This window comes from Euprymna scolopes, chromosome 6 (assembly GCF_053919585.1).
Source record: "Euprymna scolopes isolate OS-2025 chromosome 6, ASM5391958v1, whole genome shotgun sequence".
Lineage (NCBI taxonomy): Eukaryota > Metazoa > Mollusca > Cephalopoda > Sepiida > Sepiolidae > Euprymna > Euprymna scolopes.
Genome location: NC_136487.1, coordinates 67918192 through 67930744, shown reverse-complemented (window position 1 = coordinate 67930744; position 12553 = coordinate 67918192). Strand labels below are relative to the sequence as shown.

General features: G+C 34.1%; 1 protein-coding gene and 1 pseudogene across 2 annotated transcripts in view; one reads left to right on the top strand and one right to left on the bottom strand.

Annotated features, from left to right (window-relative positions):
* LOC145277680 (uncharacterized) overlaps positions 1 to 12553 on the top strand; it is a 683502-nt gene that overhangs the window by 573633 nt on the left and 97316 nt on the right. The window lies entirely within an intron of this gene.
* LOC145278465 (U2 spliceosomal RNA) lies at positions 1712 to 1853 on the bottom strand (annotated as a pseudogene).

Sequence of the window (12553 nt, the reverse complement as noted above, 5' to 3'; positions counted from 1 at the left end):
CTCAATACGTAGGTGGAGCTACTTAGTAAGTTATAAAATGTATATGGCGATTAAGCTACACTGAATATTCCGCGTTTCATCAACTCTAGGACTCTTCAGGCTTATGCGCCTAAGCCTGAAGAGCCATAGAGTGGATGAAACGCGGAATATTCAGTGTAGCTTAATCGCCATATAAATTTTATAACTTATATATATATATATATATATATATATATATATATATATATATATATATATATATATATATATATATATATATATAGCTTACAGGTATCTGCTGATATCGATCTATTCCAAAATCTACCTCTATATATCTGTACTTTTATGTATAAATGCAGTCATATTCATATTGTAATCACTTAATATACTCATGTATCTTATAACAGGGCGTTGCCCAGGATTGAATGTTATCGAAATCAGTGAAATCGACATTTTTTAAAAATCAAATTGATTGAATGTCAGCTCTTGATGGGGGACCAATCACTGTACACAGGGAGAAAGCTCTACCTGCCTCCCTGCAGTTACTTAGTTCACAATATATTTCAGCCAATATTGCACTGGAGAGAACCTACTGTAAATTTTATAAAATGATTTCATACATGTAATGGCTTGAAATAACGTTTAAAATGTAAAAGTCAAGTGGCATGCGTCGATTGTTCTCTAAACAGAAACATTCATTTCGAACGCACTCATCTTCATATTAAATAACCGACTGTTAATTTTATATGTCGTTCCTTTCCACTTGTGTGGTAATAAAACTTCTTAAATGCATTTGTTATGTTTGGCTGTAAAAGGTGTACACTTTGGTTCAAATCCTCTGTTTCTTCTTTCATCGTGTTATTTCAATTATCGATTATCGAAAACATTCCAATACAAAAACTATCTAAGAACACTACCAGTTACATAAAATAGCTGAGTGTGAAATTTATAAATATCAGACCAAGCGTTTTCAAGTTAATGCAAAACTCATTCTCTCTCTCTCTTTCTCTCTCTCTTTCTCTCTCTCCTACGCGCAGCCACACAAAGGTATTTTTATATAACAGAAATTTATCTATATAACACATTTATCCCACTTTGACCATGCCCCACACCTGCGTACATGCAAACATGTGGCGATATCTAAAAGAAAAATGCTGCGTAACTCTAATGTGATTTTTTTTTTAATTTAGTTGAAAAGTTGGCCCATTACCTTCATTGAATGCAAGAATATGCTCTCTCGTTTTTCAAAAGTCGTATTTTATAAATATGGTCGCCGTGCATATCGTTCACCAGGAAAAGTTGTGTCGAAGTTACTATTTTCCTTTGCGACCATCCTGCCATAGAACATATTGGTTCCGTTAGAGAAAAAAGTGACGACTACATAACCGAAATTTGTTTGGACAAAGTTAAGGAAGTTATTTTGAATATCGTTACACGTTTTACTATTAACAATGCCGATAGCCATTAGTCGCGTGCTCTCGTGTAATGAATGAATGCGTGAATGTAGGATTGACATGAAATTCTTAAAGATAAGCTAAAATGACCGAAAACTGGGCTGAAATGACTTAAATAAATAAATAAAAAGTAAATGATTTAGAATGACTTTAATGAACTTAAGGATGAATTGAATGACCTTAAGAATGACTTGAATGCTTAAAAAATAATTGGAATCCTTCAAAAACAACTTGAATGATCTGGAGAATTACTTGAATGGCTTCGAGACTGATTGGATGTAAAGTGGGTGATCATTTTACATTAAATTAATACAGAAAAGTGACCACCCACTTTATATCACAAAGTTCCAAACATAAGTACAGTATATAGTAAGAACAGATACTACACTTTTATCTTGGCCAAAAGGCCAAGAGAAGGGTATCTATTTGCTCCCCCACCGAGCAGCTTAGGAACAAGGCCGATTTTTAATGTGAGGAGTGAAGGGGAAATGAGGACCAACTCCCCGGGGAATAGGGGAGGTGGATAGTGACAATTGGTATGAAGGGTTACCCCTACATTGACCAAGGTTCTATATGTATGATTGCCCCCCTCCACATATGGTCTTTGCTTGCAGTATCTGCCGGACAGATACTTCACTTTGATCTTGGCCAAAAGGCCAAGAAAAGCTTAAAAAGCTAACAACAGCATATATTAACAACAGACCTTTGATCTTAACCAAAAAAGCCAAGCACAAAAGTGTTACGGACAGACCGACCGACCGACCGGCCGACGGAGTTACTTATAGAGTCGCTTGTATGCGACTAATAATTATTAAGATGGTATTTTCAATATAGTCATTCATTAATATCGAAGCGACTTAATAAATGTTACCAAATTTGAAATTCCTTTGAAAAACGAAAATTCATTAATTACTTACTAATGTTTATGGTACCATATTTCATTATTTATTATTACGCTCAGCTCTATTCATTCATATTTTCTATATTGTGCAGTAGTTCGTAGAACTTAGGATGAAAGGTTCTACACACGCATATATATATGTGTGTGCGTGTGTGTGTGTGTGTGTGTGTGTGTGTGTGTGTGTGTGTGTGTGTGTGTGTGTGTGTGTGAAAGTGTCTGTCTGTCTGTGTGTGTGTCTCTGTGTGTACATTTCCCTACAACATAACTCTGTCAATTTACAGTCTACAGATTCGTAATTTGATATATAAGGTACGGAGATTTGGAAAAATCTTTGTACTCGGTTATCGGCCAGAAATTTGGCTGTAAAGAGGCCAAAGTTCAACGATTTGATCTTTAAGATCTCTACCAAACTCTTCCGCTAATTTTGGGTGTAAACACTTGAAATTTTAGATATAGGTTCCTTGGACATGGATCTAACTTTATAACTTGACTTGAGCCCAAAACAATAAATGTTAAGGGGTCAAAATAGGGGTCAAAGTTAAAAAAAAATTAGCCCTGCGGTCTCTACCAAATTATCTCAGACATTTACTGGACTAAACATCTGAAATCTTACATAAAGGGTATTCAGAGATAAAGCAAGATGTTTCATCTGTTTGGGTCGAAGATTTGAGCTACCAATATATAAATGTATGCATGTACGTTTGCATGTCTGCCTAAAACTTTCGACAGAGGCGACGGGTTTTCAGAAGATCAGTATAGCATTGACGATCGACCCTTCAGATGATAAATACCGAAAAATTGGCTAAAAATATTAATTTCTTCACCCTACACTGGGCATATTTCTACAGGGGGGGGGTCATTTTTCGCCGATATTTTCGAAAGTCTTCCCCTCTTTTCCATTTTCGTAACAGCAAAATGTCACTTTTCCCATTCTTTTCTCCTTTTCGGTACGGGTTTGAGCCTGCCGTCCTACTAACACTTTTTTTAAATTAATTTTGCTCAACAAACACCTCCAAACACCCGGACAATATATATATATATTTATATATATATATATATATATATATATATATATATATATATATATATATATATATATATATATATATATAAATGAATGGGGTCACCAACGATTGCTGTTTCTATACTTGTTTAGTATTTGATATTTTCATTTTTCAAACTATTTCAATAGTTTTGGGAAATTATTATCATTTGAAAACTTGTACCTCGCTGCATCTTGGTTTTCCAGGGGTTATATTTAAGTAATATTTAGGTATTTTCATAAGAATATTTGTCTCCATAACCAGCGGTAATATGCGTGTTTTTCGGGTACCTTGTCATTCTTAAAGTCATTCTTCATATCTTGTAATTTTTTCGCGTATATGTTGATTTTCATAAATGCTTACACACATACACATATACACAAATACGCATATATATATATATATATATATATATATATATATATATATGTGTGTGTGTGCTTGTATGCGTATTTGTTCATGTGTATGTGGAGGTATTTATGCACATCGACATATTTATATATAAAAAAATATACATGCACATATTTTTGTATATTTGCACATGTTTTATGAAAAATTTATATATATATATATATATATATATATATATATATATATATATATATATATAAGAGCTAGAGTGAGTAATGTTCTCACTTTTCCCAAGACGTAACACGCAGTGTTTGAATACTTATCAGGAAGAATTAATGAAAAAAGTGTTGGATTTCACGTGGCTTACTTATAAATTCATAACGGCCCGTTTCGCGTTGCTTGGTTACGGGCCAATGTCCTGTTGCTTCCAAAATGGTTTCTCGCTGTTCCCATAATTTACGATCTCCCATGAATTCACACAGTCAAGTTGAAAGCGGGCGAGACAGAGATTAATGGCGCGGGAACGGGATGCTTTTTAGAGCGCAATTATATTGTGAAAATTCTTTTTGAGTGTTATTGATAATATATTCAGTCGCCTGTGTATCATTGTAAAAATGAAGAAAAATAAGAGAAATGTTTAACTTTTTGTTTATTGTTTTTCTTGACTTAAGAAATTTAGGTAAACAACTAATTTCTCGCTTCGTACCTCTTTTTTTACACCCACGATTTATTTTGCGAGTTTCGTTTGCTTTTCGCGACCTTTTGTTGAGGGATTTTTCTTTACTTTTTTTACTGACAATTTCTCGTTCTCCTAATTTTTTCCGATTTTAATTTATTTATATAATATTTATTTATATTTCCATGGAATGACTACGAAAAATAATGTATAGAATATAGAACACAAACATCTATATAAGCGCAATGTCTTTTCTCTGTGGCTGTTTTACAAGTACAGTAAAATTCCTTTAATTGTAACTTCCTCTAAATATAGACTTTCTCTCATTTGGACTTCCTCTCATTTGGACTTCCTCTCATTTGGACTTTCTATAAACTTGAACTGTTTCGTCATTTAAATTGTATTAGTATATTTGATGCAGAGTTGCAGTAAAACTGTTTATATAGTTTAGTCAGATATTGCGCCGAAAGGTTAATATTGGTACTATGTAATTAATGTCGATTAGCTATTGATAATTAATTTACACTAACTAATTTTTTTTCAGATTCCTATATTTAAAATAGTGTAAAACAACCCATCACAATGGCTTACAACTCTGAAAGAAAACAAGTGACACTGACTTTACTCGAAAAACGTCAAATTATAGACAAATTAGATGCTGGAGTTGAAAATAGCGTTATATTGAGAGATTATAAGATTGGAAGAAGTACACTGTTTTACATCAAAAAGAAAAAAGAGGATATATTCAAGGCTGCTGTTTTCTCTCCAAATATAAGGCATGTCAAAAGAAGGACTCATCGCAGACCAAAGCCAGTTGAATTCGATCGAATATTGCATGAGTTGTTTGTAGCAAAACGGAATGAAGGTATAGCAATATATGGGCCCATGTTAATTGCTAAAGGAAAATCTCTTAAGGAAGAGTTGAACATCGCAGAAGATATGAAATTCAGTGAATGCTGGCTTAGGAGCTTTAAGAGTAGACATGGAATAAGACAATTAACAATGCCAGATGAACAACGGTCTGCTGATATATCAAATTATTGTGACAAATTCAAGACACTAATTACAAAGAATGTTTACAACACTGATGAAAGTGCCGTAAATTGGAAGTGCCTACCTACAAAAACATTAGCCGGATCCGAGAAGGATAAAATAAAAGGATTCAAATTAAATAAAGAAAGACTAACAGTGACGGTATGCGCTAATGCTTCTGGAACTCACAAACTTAAGCTTCTTGTCATCGGCAAATCAAAGTGTCCCCGAGCATTAAAAGGAGTTTCGCCTTTGCCAGTATCCTATTATTCTTCACGAAATGGATGGATTAATCAACAGTTCTTTAAAAAATGTTTTTTTGAAAGAATTTGTGCCAGTTGTCCAGAGGCGTTTCTGTAATTAGGTAAACCTGATTCAAAGTGCTTGCTTCTCTTGGACAATTGTAGATCACGTTCTCCTGAGTCAGAACTAGTGTCATCTTGCGGGAATATTTTTGTGTGCTACTTACCACCTAATGTGATTTCTCTCATCCAACTTATGGATCAAGGGATTATTTGGAATTTAAAATGTTTCTACAGGAATGATTTCATGATGAATATGATAAATAGTACCGTGAGTATAAGCGATTTTCAGCGCCATTTTATTACCAAAGATGCCATATTTTCTCTCTCAAGTGCATGGAATCAAGTTCGAGCAAGCACATTAAGAAAAGCATGGGATAAATTATGCCCAGCGCTAAAGGCTACTGAACTGAAAGCCTCAGAGAATACACCTGGTCTAGAAAAGTTCTTGAAACTAAACGGTTACCGACCAAGCACGCTGTTTTTAAATTACTTAATGCAAATGATGTTGAAATGTGGGTGCAACAAGATGAAGAAACTACTGATCAATATCCTGAAGGCAGTAATGGTGATGAAAATAGCGACAGCTCCCATTCTCTTGACCCTAATGTAAATAACCAGGAACACTCTGATGAAGAAATATCATGGGATGATGCAGAAATGTCTATGGAGACGGTTATAAAATTTCTAGAAAAACGTTCTTACTTTAGTGACTAATGTCACTTCGAAGAGATATAACCATATAGAAGCTACAGAACCAAGAAATTGTAGATTTTCGTGATCGCTTATGGAATACAATGGCAGCGCCCGAGAGCTCAATCGATGAAAATAGAAACTGCAATGAGACTCATTAATGAATAACTAACCAAACTGTATTTTACATAAATGTATGATTTCTGTAGATTAATAGTTAGGTAATAAATACCTAACAAGTAAGAGTATATTTAATTTATTTTCAATGTTTTTGTTCCTGGTAATAATATTTAACAATTCTTACTTGCAATATATTGTAAACTCAACTTAATATATACTTGAAGTATCGTATAGCAATGAATTTCATGTACTATTTCTTAATTCTTAGAATATTAAAGTTTACTGCAACACATTTTTATCACGAAACTTGAACAGCATCATCTAATTTGAACGAAGCGGATGTTCAAATTATAGGAGTTATACTGCATTTTAATGGAATGTGCTCTGATGAACTCGTCGTACTTGTGTCCCTCGCTTTACATATCCTCGATAAACCCGCTCAACAACAAAATCCTAACTACTGCTATGACAAGGCAATAGTCTTTTCATTATTTTGGCTCTCGAGTATATATCAGTTAACATCTGATATGGTTTTATATAAAGTGATGTAATTCTCAATTAATTAACTGTGTCTAACTGTGCCGGATATATACTCGAGAATCAAAACAATGGAAAGAATAATCTCTTGTCATAACCCTAATAATGACCGTTGAGTGCTGAGGTTCTAATATGCCAAAAAGTTTTTTACTCTAATAGTTTCTTCTCTCGAGCAGCAAGACGTTGGAATTCCCTTCCTGTTACCTGCTTTCCTGACTGTAATGATGTGCATAAGTGAAAATGTAATGTAAACCAACATCTTGTTTATCTGTCTTAGTAATGACCCCAAATTGTAGCCCCGTACGTCCAAGATGCGATATGCCTTGTTATGGCTGAACGTGACTAAAAGAAATGGATAATTTTTTTACCATTGCCAGGCGAAAGTACGCGAATACACGATTGGCTTTGGATTCTGTTGCTAATAAATATTGTTAGTTTTAGTATTACTCGTCAGAAAAATCGTTTGCTACTATAAACAGCTTATTTGCACACTTGTCTCCTGTTTCTGTGATGTTTTTTGAATGATTGATAGAGGGCTGTTCCAAAGATGGATCTCTTAGTACCTTATTCACTGACTACATCATTTTTAACGCCAGGCACTCCATTTCTACACAGTTGTTCCTCATTTTAATGGAAATGTTCATCAACTGTACACGTTGTAATCCCACGTCTCTTTTGTACAAAACACATCACTCATTCTGCACCGTAAGCCACCTCGTTCTTTCGGTCTTTGCGTTGAAACACGATAATACATACAAATAATAATATCCTCGGAATTTTACATCAGCGTTAGTTTAAATATACTCACTTCTATTTGTGTGATGACGGCATCATTCTGTGATGCTATCCATTGCGTCCCCAAATTTTTGTATGGATTACGTCAGAATTTAATGAATACGCAATTTGACCAGACCATCCTATGTTCACGTCATAGCACTTGTTCGCTTTCATTTGATATTGTAGAAAATTACCATACAGACGTAAGGTCATCATCGTATGGTGTCAATCCGAAGATTGTATCGTTTGCATCGCTTTTCTCCGATATTTTTCGCGTCAGAATTATTTCTAGAAAGATATCAGCTACATACAGGAGGGATCACGTGGAGGTTACCAACATCTTAAGTGATAGTCATTTTGGTGAACGAAATGGATACGAAATCGGAACACCCAGGCCGCCAGTCTGTGCCTTTTACTAATTAACTACCATCACCTCCCAGAGGGTAGATGAAGTTCCACAGCCGTTGTGAAGAAAATACGTCCAAGAAAAAGGGTTTCTATTGGCAAAACAAACCGGGTCCGTTGGCCTTCTAGTGATAGTAATACAAACAAAATACTTGCCTCCAATTTCTCATGAGCCAGTATGAAAGTAGCAATGCCCAGAAAACTGTCAGAAGAAAGCTCACACCAGTATATAATCTGGTATTCTCGGAGATAGCAAAATATGAATAAATATTTGTTAAATGCATGTGTCTACATATCTAGGGATAAACAGATTACATTGCAAAACAGATATATTTTATTAATTTTTTTTCTAAATCTTAGAGTATAATAAAATGGATATATTCATGTAAGATAAAGCAGATACTAAATATAATTTGGCAGGTTATCTAAATATTCCATAAGAATCTTTCACTTAGTAATACAAGCACCACAATTGGCACAAATGACGTTCAGAACATACATTTTAAGAAAAAAAAAACTTTAGCCATCAGAAAATTCAAGATGGTTGCCAGTTTTCAAGATGGCTGGAGAAGCAAACCTGACAAATTTCAAATTTGGTGCTTGTATAACCAATTGAAAGACTGTTTTAGCAATCTGACCCACTATTAGGCAAGGCAGTACGTCCGTAAATTGAAGCATAAATCTTAGAAGAGAATATGAGATTGTAATCATGCAAGATAAAATTTCCCTCTTGCTCCCAATCTAACTACACACTGATTGGCTTTTAGTTAGGATTGAACGCCAGCGTGTTCCACTACCAGCAAGGAAAAGGGTTTAAATCGTATTGATGAAAAACACAAATTTATGCGTGAGCAGGAAAAAACTGACTAAATCGTATTGAGTTGAAGAATTTTTATATGTTACAAAATACTGTTTTTGTTTGATCGATTAATTATTCTCTGGCTGAGAAGTTAGACTCTCTCTCTCTCACGGGTAAGAAAAAGTCTACCAGCTTCCAGTATCCCATATATCTTTAAAACCAATATTTGCCCAACTACGTTGTATTGTTGCAATATAAGATATCTGTCTAGTCACAGTTATTTCAAAGACATACATTGGCTATTTTCCAACATCCCTAAGTAACGATATGTTTGTAGAACAATCAGGGTTCGAACTTTGCACACACAGGCTGTAAGTTGTTCGTGTCGTTAATCTGTTAGCCACCGTGGTCTACAGTCCTTCCTTCTTGGACACGTTGCAATAATCTTCTAATTTAATTAGCCTCGTGCAGTCTACCTTGCTCCCTCATCACTGGTGACAATAATTCAGCATTTAAGAGTGTATAACAAAAATTACTGGAAATTAATTAAATCTTTTTAGAGAATTTTTTTCCTTTCGAATGCCATTTCTGATACGATACATATATGAGTGCGTGTGTGTGTGTGTGTTTGTGTGTGTGTGTGTGTGTGTGTAAGATAGTTTGAAAAGAATTTATCCTCAATTTCACGAACTGTTGAAATTTTTCCTGCTAAGTTTTTACCATACACAATTAAATACATTTTTCTGGTGTTATTTGATATAATAAACAGGTAACGCAGGGTAGTCATACCATAATGCTACAAACGTATGTTTTTTTTCAGACTCGCGGGGGGAAGTCGCCTGGCTTTGCCCGGCCATAAATTACGCTTAAATATGATATTTTAATTTGTCCAGATTTCGTATATATTATTATTAATCGTAATTTCAAAAGTGAAAAAAAAAATTATTTGGTGCCATAATCTAGAATCGAAATCGAAAGCAAAACTGTAGCATTAAGGCTGGTGACGCTACCACTGTATTTACATGAAACGTATATGAACTGATTAAAAATAAACTTAGATGCATGCACAATATTTATAATGATTGTTTCAATGTTGACCCTTTTTGACCCGTTAAAAACAATTTTAACCTGCTAAAGACTCATAAAAGGACGGTCAATAAAACACCCAATCATTTGAGGCCCCTACGACTTTTCGTTTCGGAAAAAGATAGACTGAGAATGTGAAGACAGACAGGCAGGCAGACAGAGAGACAAACATAGTGAGGTTTATTAATTAGATTTATTTAAGAGAGTATATTGAACTTATAACAACCAAAATAAAACAAATTTGCTAAAACAAAAAATGATAATAGTTTTGTATTTGTATAAACAATTTGGAGTTTTCTTGGCGGATGCTTGTGTTTATACCGTTTGACCTGCGCATGCGTGATTCGCGAGTGCATTTCTATGCGAACACACGGGATTTTTCCTTAATAGGACCCATTTCCTTAGTTGGCAACAGGATCTGACGAGCAGTTTTGGCGCGATTTCTTGCACAACAGAATCAACAGGAAGAGGCGATAATGGCAAGGGAATTAATGCTCGCCTAAAGGAAGCAGGATCGATGAATATGCTGAATTAAAATTAAATTGGAATGAAATATGGGGGGATAAGGGATTGAATAAGGAAAAAAGGGTGACTCGCGAAATATATCAAAGAAGAATCAGTCTACAGAAGAAAATTTTTTTTTTTCTTTAAACATTGGTTAAAGAAAAGTGGAATTAGGAAAGAAAGTAACATAAAAAAGGTGGAAGGAAAGCAAAGAATTAAAAATAAATAGAGACAGATAAGAAGTATTGTAAAGGAAATGAAAACGGTGAAAAATAAAGAAAAACTGAAAAAGAATTTCAAAGTATTTGAATATGTAAGAAAAGAGAGCATGATAATTGAAACACGACTGACAAATAGACAAAAAATTCAAACGAAAGAAAGGAAAAACAATAGAAAAAGGAAAGCCAATAAAGAACACATAGAAAAATATATAAAATTATATATATATATATATATATATATATATATATATAATAAAAATGCGTATGTAAGGACAATTCTCAACCAATATACTCGACGAATTTCTTAATCTAGAGACTTGAAATTTCGTATATAGAGTATTGACATATGTGGAAAACTTTTTAATTCGGTTTCATCCGGAAAAAGGGTTGCTAAGGAATTAAAATCGAAAAATGTGTACGTGTGGGAGTCATCGGATTTTTATCTGTTTGACAAGTGTTTTACGAATGCGAATGCGAGAATTTTCCAGTTGCTAGATTCCGTATGTTAAGAATAAGTAGATTTGTAAGAACATTTTAAAGATCGTGTCAAGCTTGCATAATGGTTATCGGACTTGACACACTGTTTTTAGTTTTTGTTTCGATCTCAAATTGTGTAATTTTTTATTTTTACTTATAAAAAGCGACTGTTTAGAAAAACATGTATGTACATGTAATGCACATGCCTTGTTTCTGCACGAATTAAATATAATGGGCGTGTATTTAACAATGGGGACACGCCGGGTGGTTTGCTAGTTTTCCTTATAAAATGAAAGTGCAGAAAACTCTTGAAAATAAAAGAGAATACGGACAGCATCAGATAAACTAAAGTATAATTTCATTTTTTTTTTTAAATAAAGACAAAAGAAAAGAATACGGGGAAAAATGGAAAACAAAATAGCAAGACAAAAAGTCACCCAAAATATTAAAGACATCTTAAAATGAAAATAATGAAAGCATAACAATACAGAAAGAGCGAAAGGAACGTATAAGAACTTAAGAGAGACAGAGTTAGTACATTTAAACATTAGTTCAAATCTGAAGAAAAAAAAAGGAATATTGGAGAATGAAATGCCCGGATTACTGGCGGATGCATTTGATTTCCCTTCACGTGATATGTCAAAGCGAACATGTTCACAGGCCGGATGGAGCAAGCCGCAAGTGTAGGAAGTTCGAAATCCCCACACTACTACGACTATCAGTAACTGCCTTTTCAGAATCGTGAGAGGGCCACCTGCTCTCGAAATAAATTACACCTATCTCTTGTCCCCTCTTACCTGCATATCTATATACACTTCTAAAATAATATAACATATTGCATATATATTTGTCAGCATTTAATTTAACCACTGAATACATGAGTAGATCTCAGTGGCAGTATAGAAAATAGATTCATGGCAAAGAAACTATATTTCTGTTGAATTTAGGGGAAACTTATCAGGCTTAATCGATATAGGCATGTTTTCATACTATTTATTACACACAGTGGCGGTTAATTTTTATATAAAGCCGTCGGATATATGAGTAACGAACTACGCTCCAAGTACCTAAAGTAAAAACTCTGACTGACTATCAAGTAGATGAGTGTATGTTCGATTCCTGATTTTATGATGGCTGCTAGTCCACTTGCGCTGTTGGTTGGTTGGTTGTTTTTGTTTTACGGCATATCAACCCTT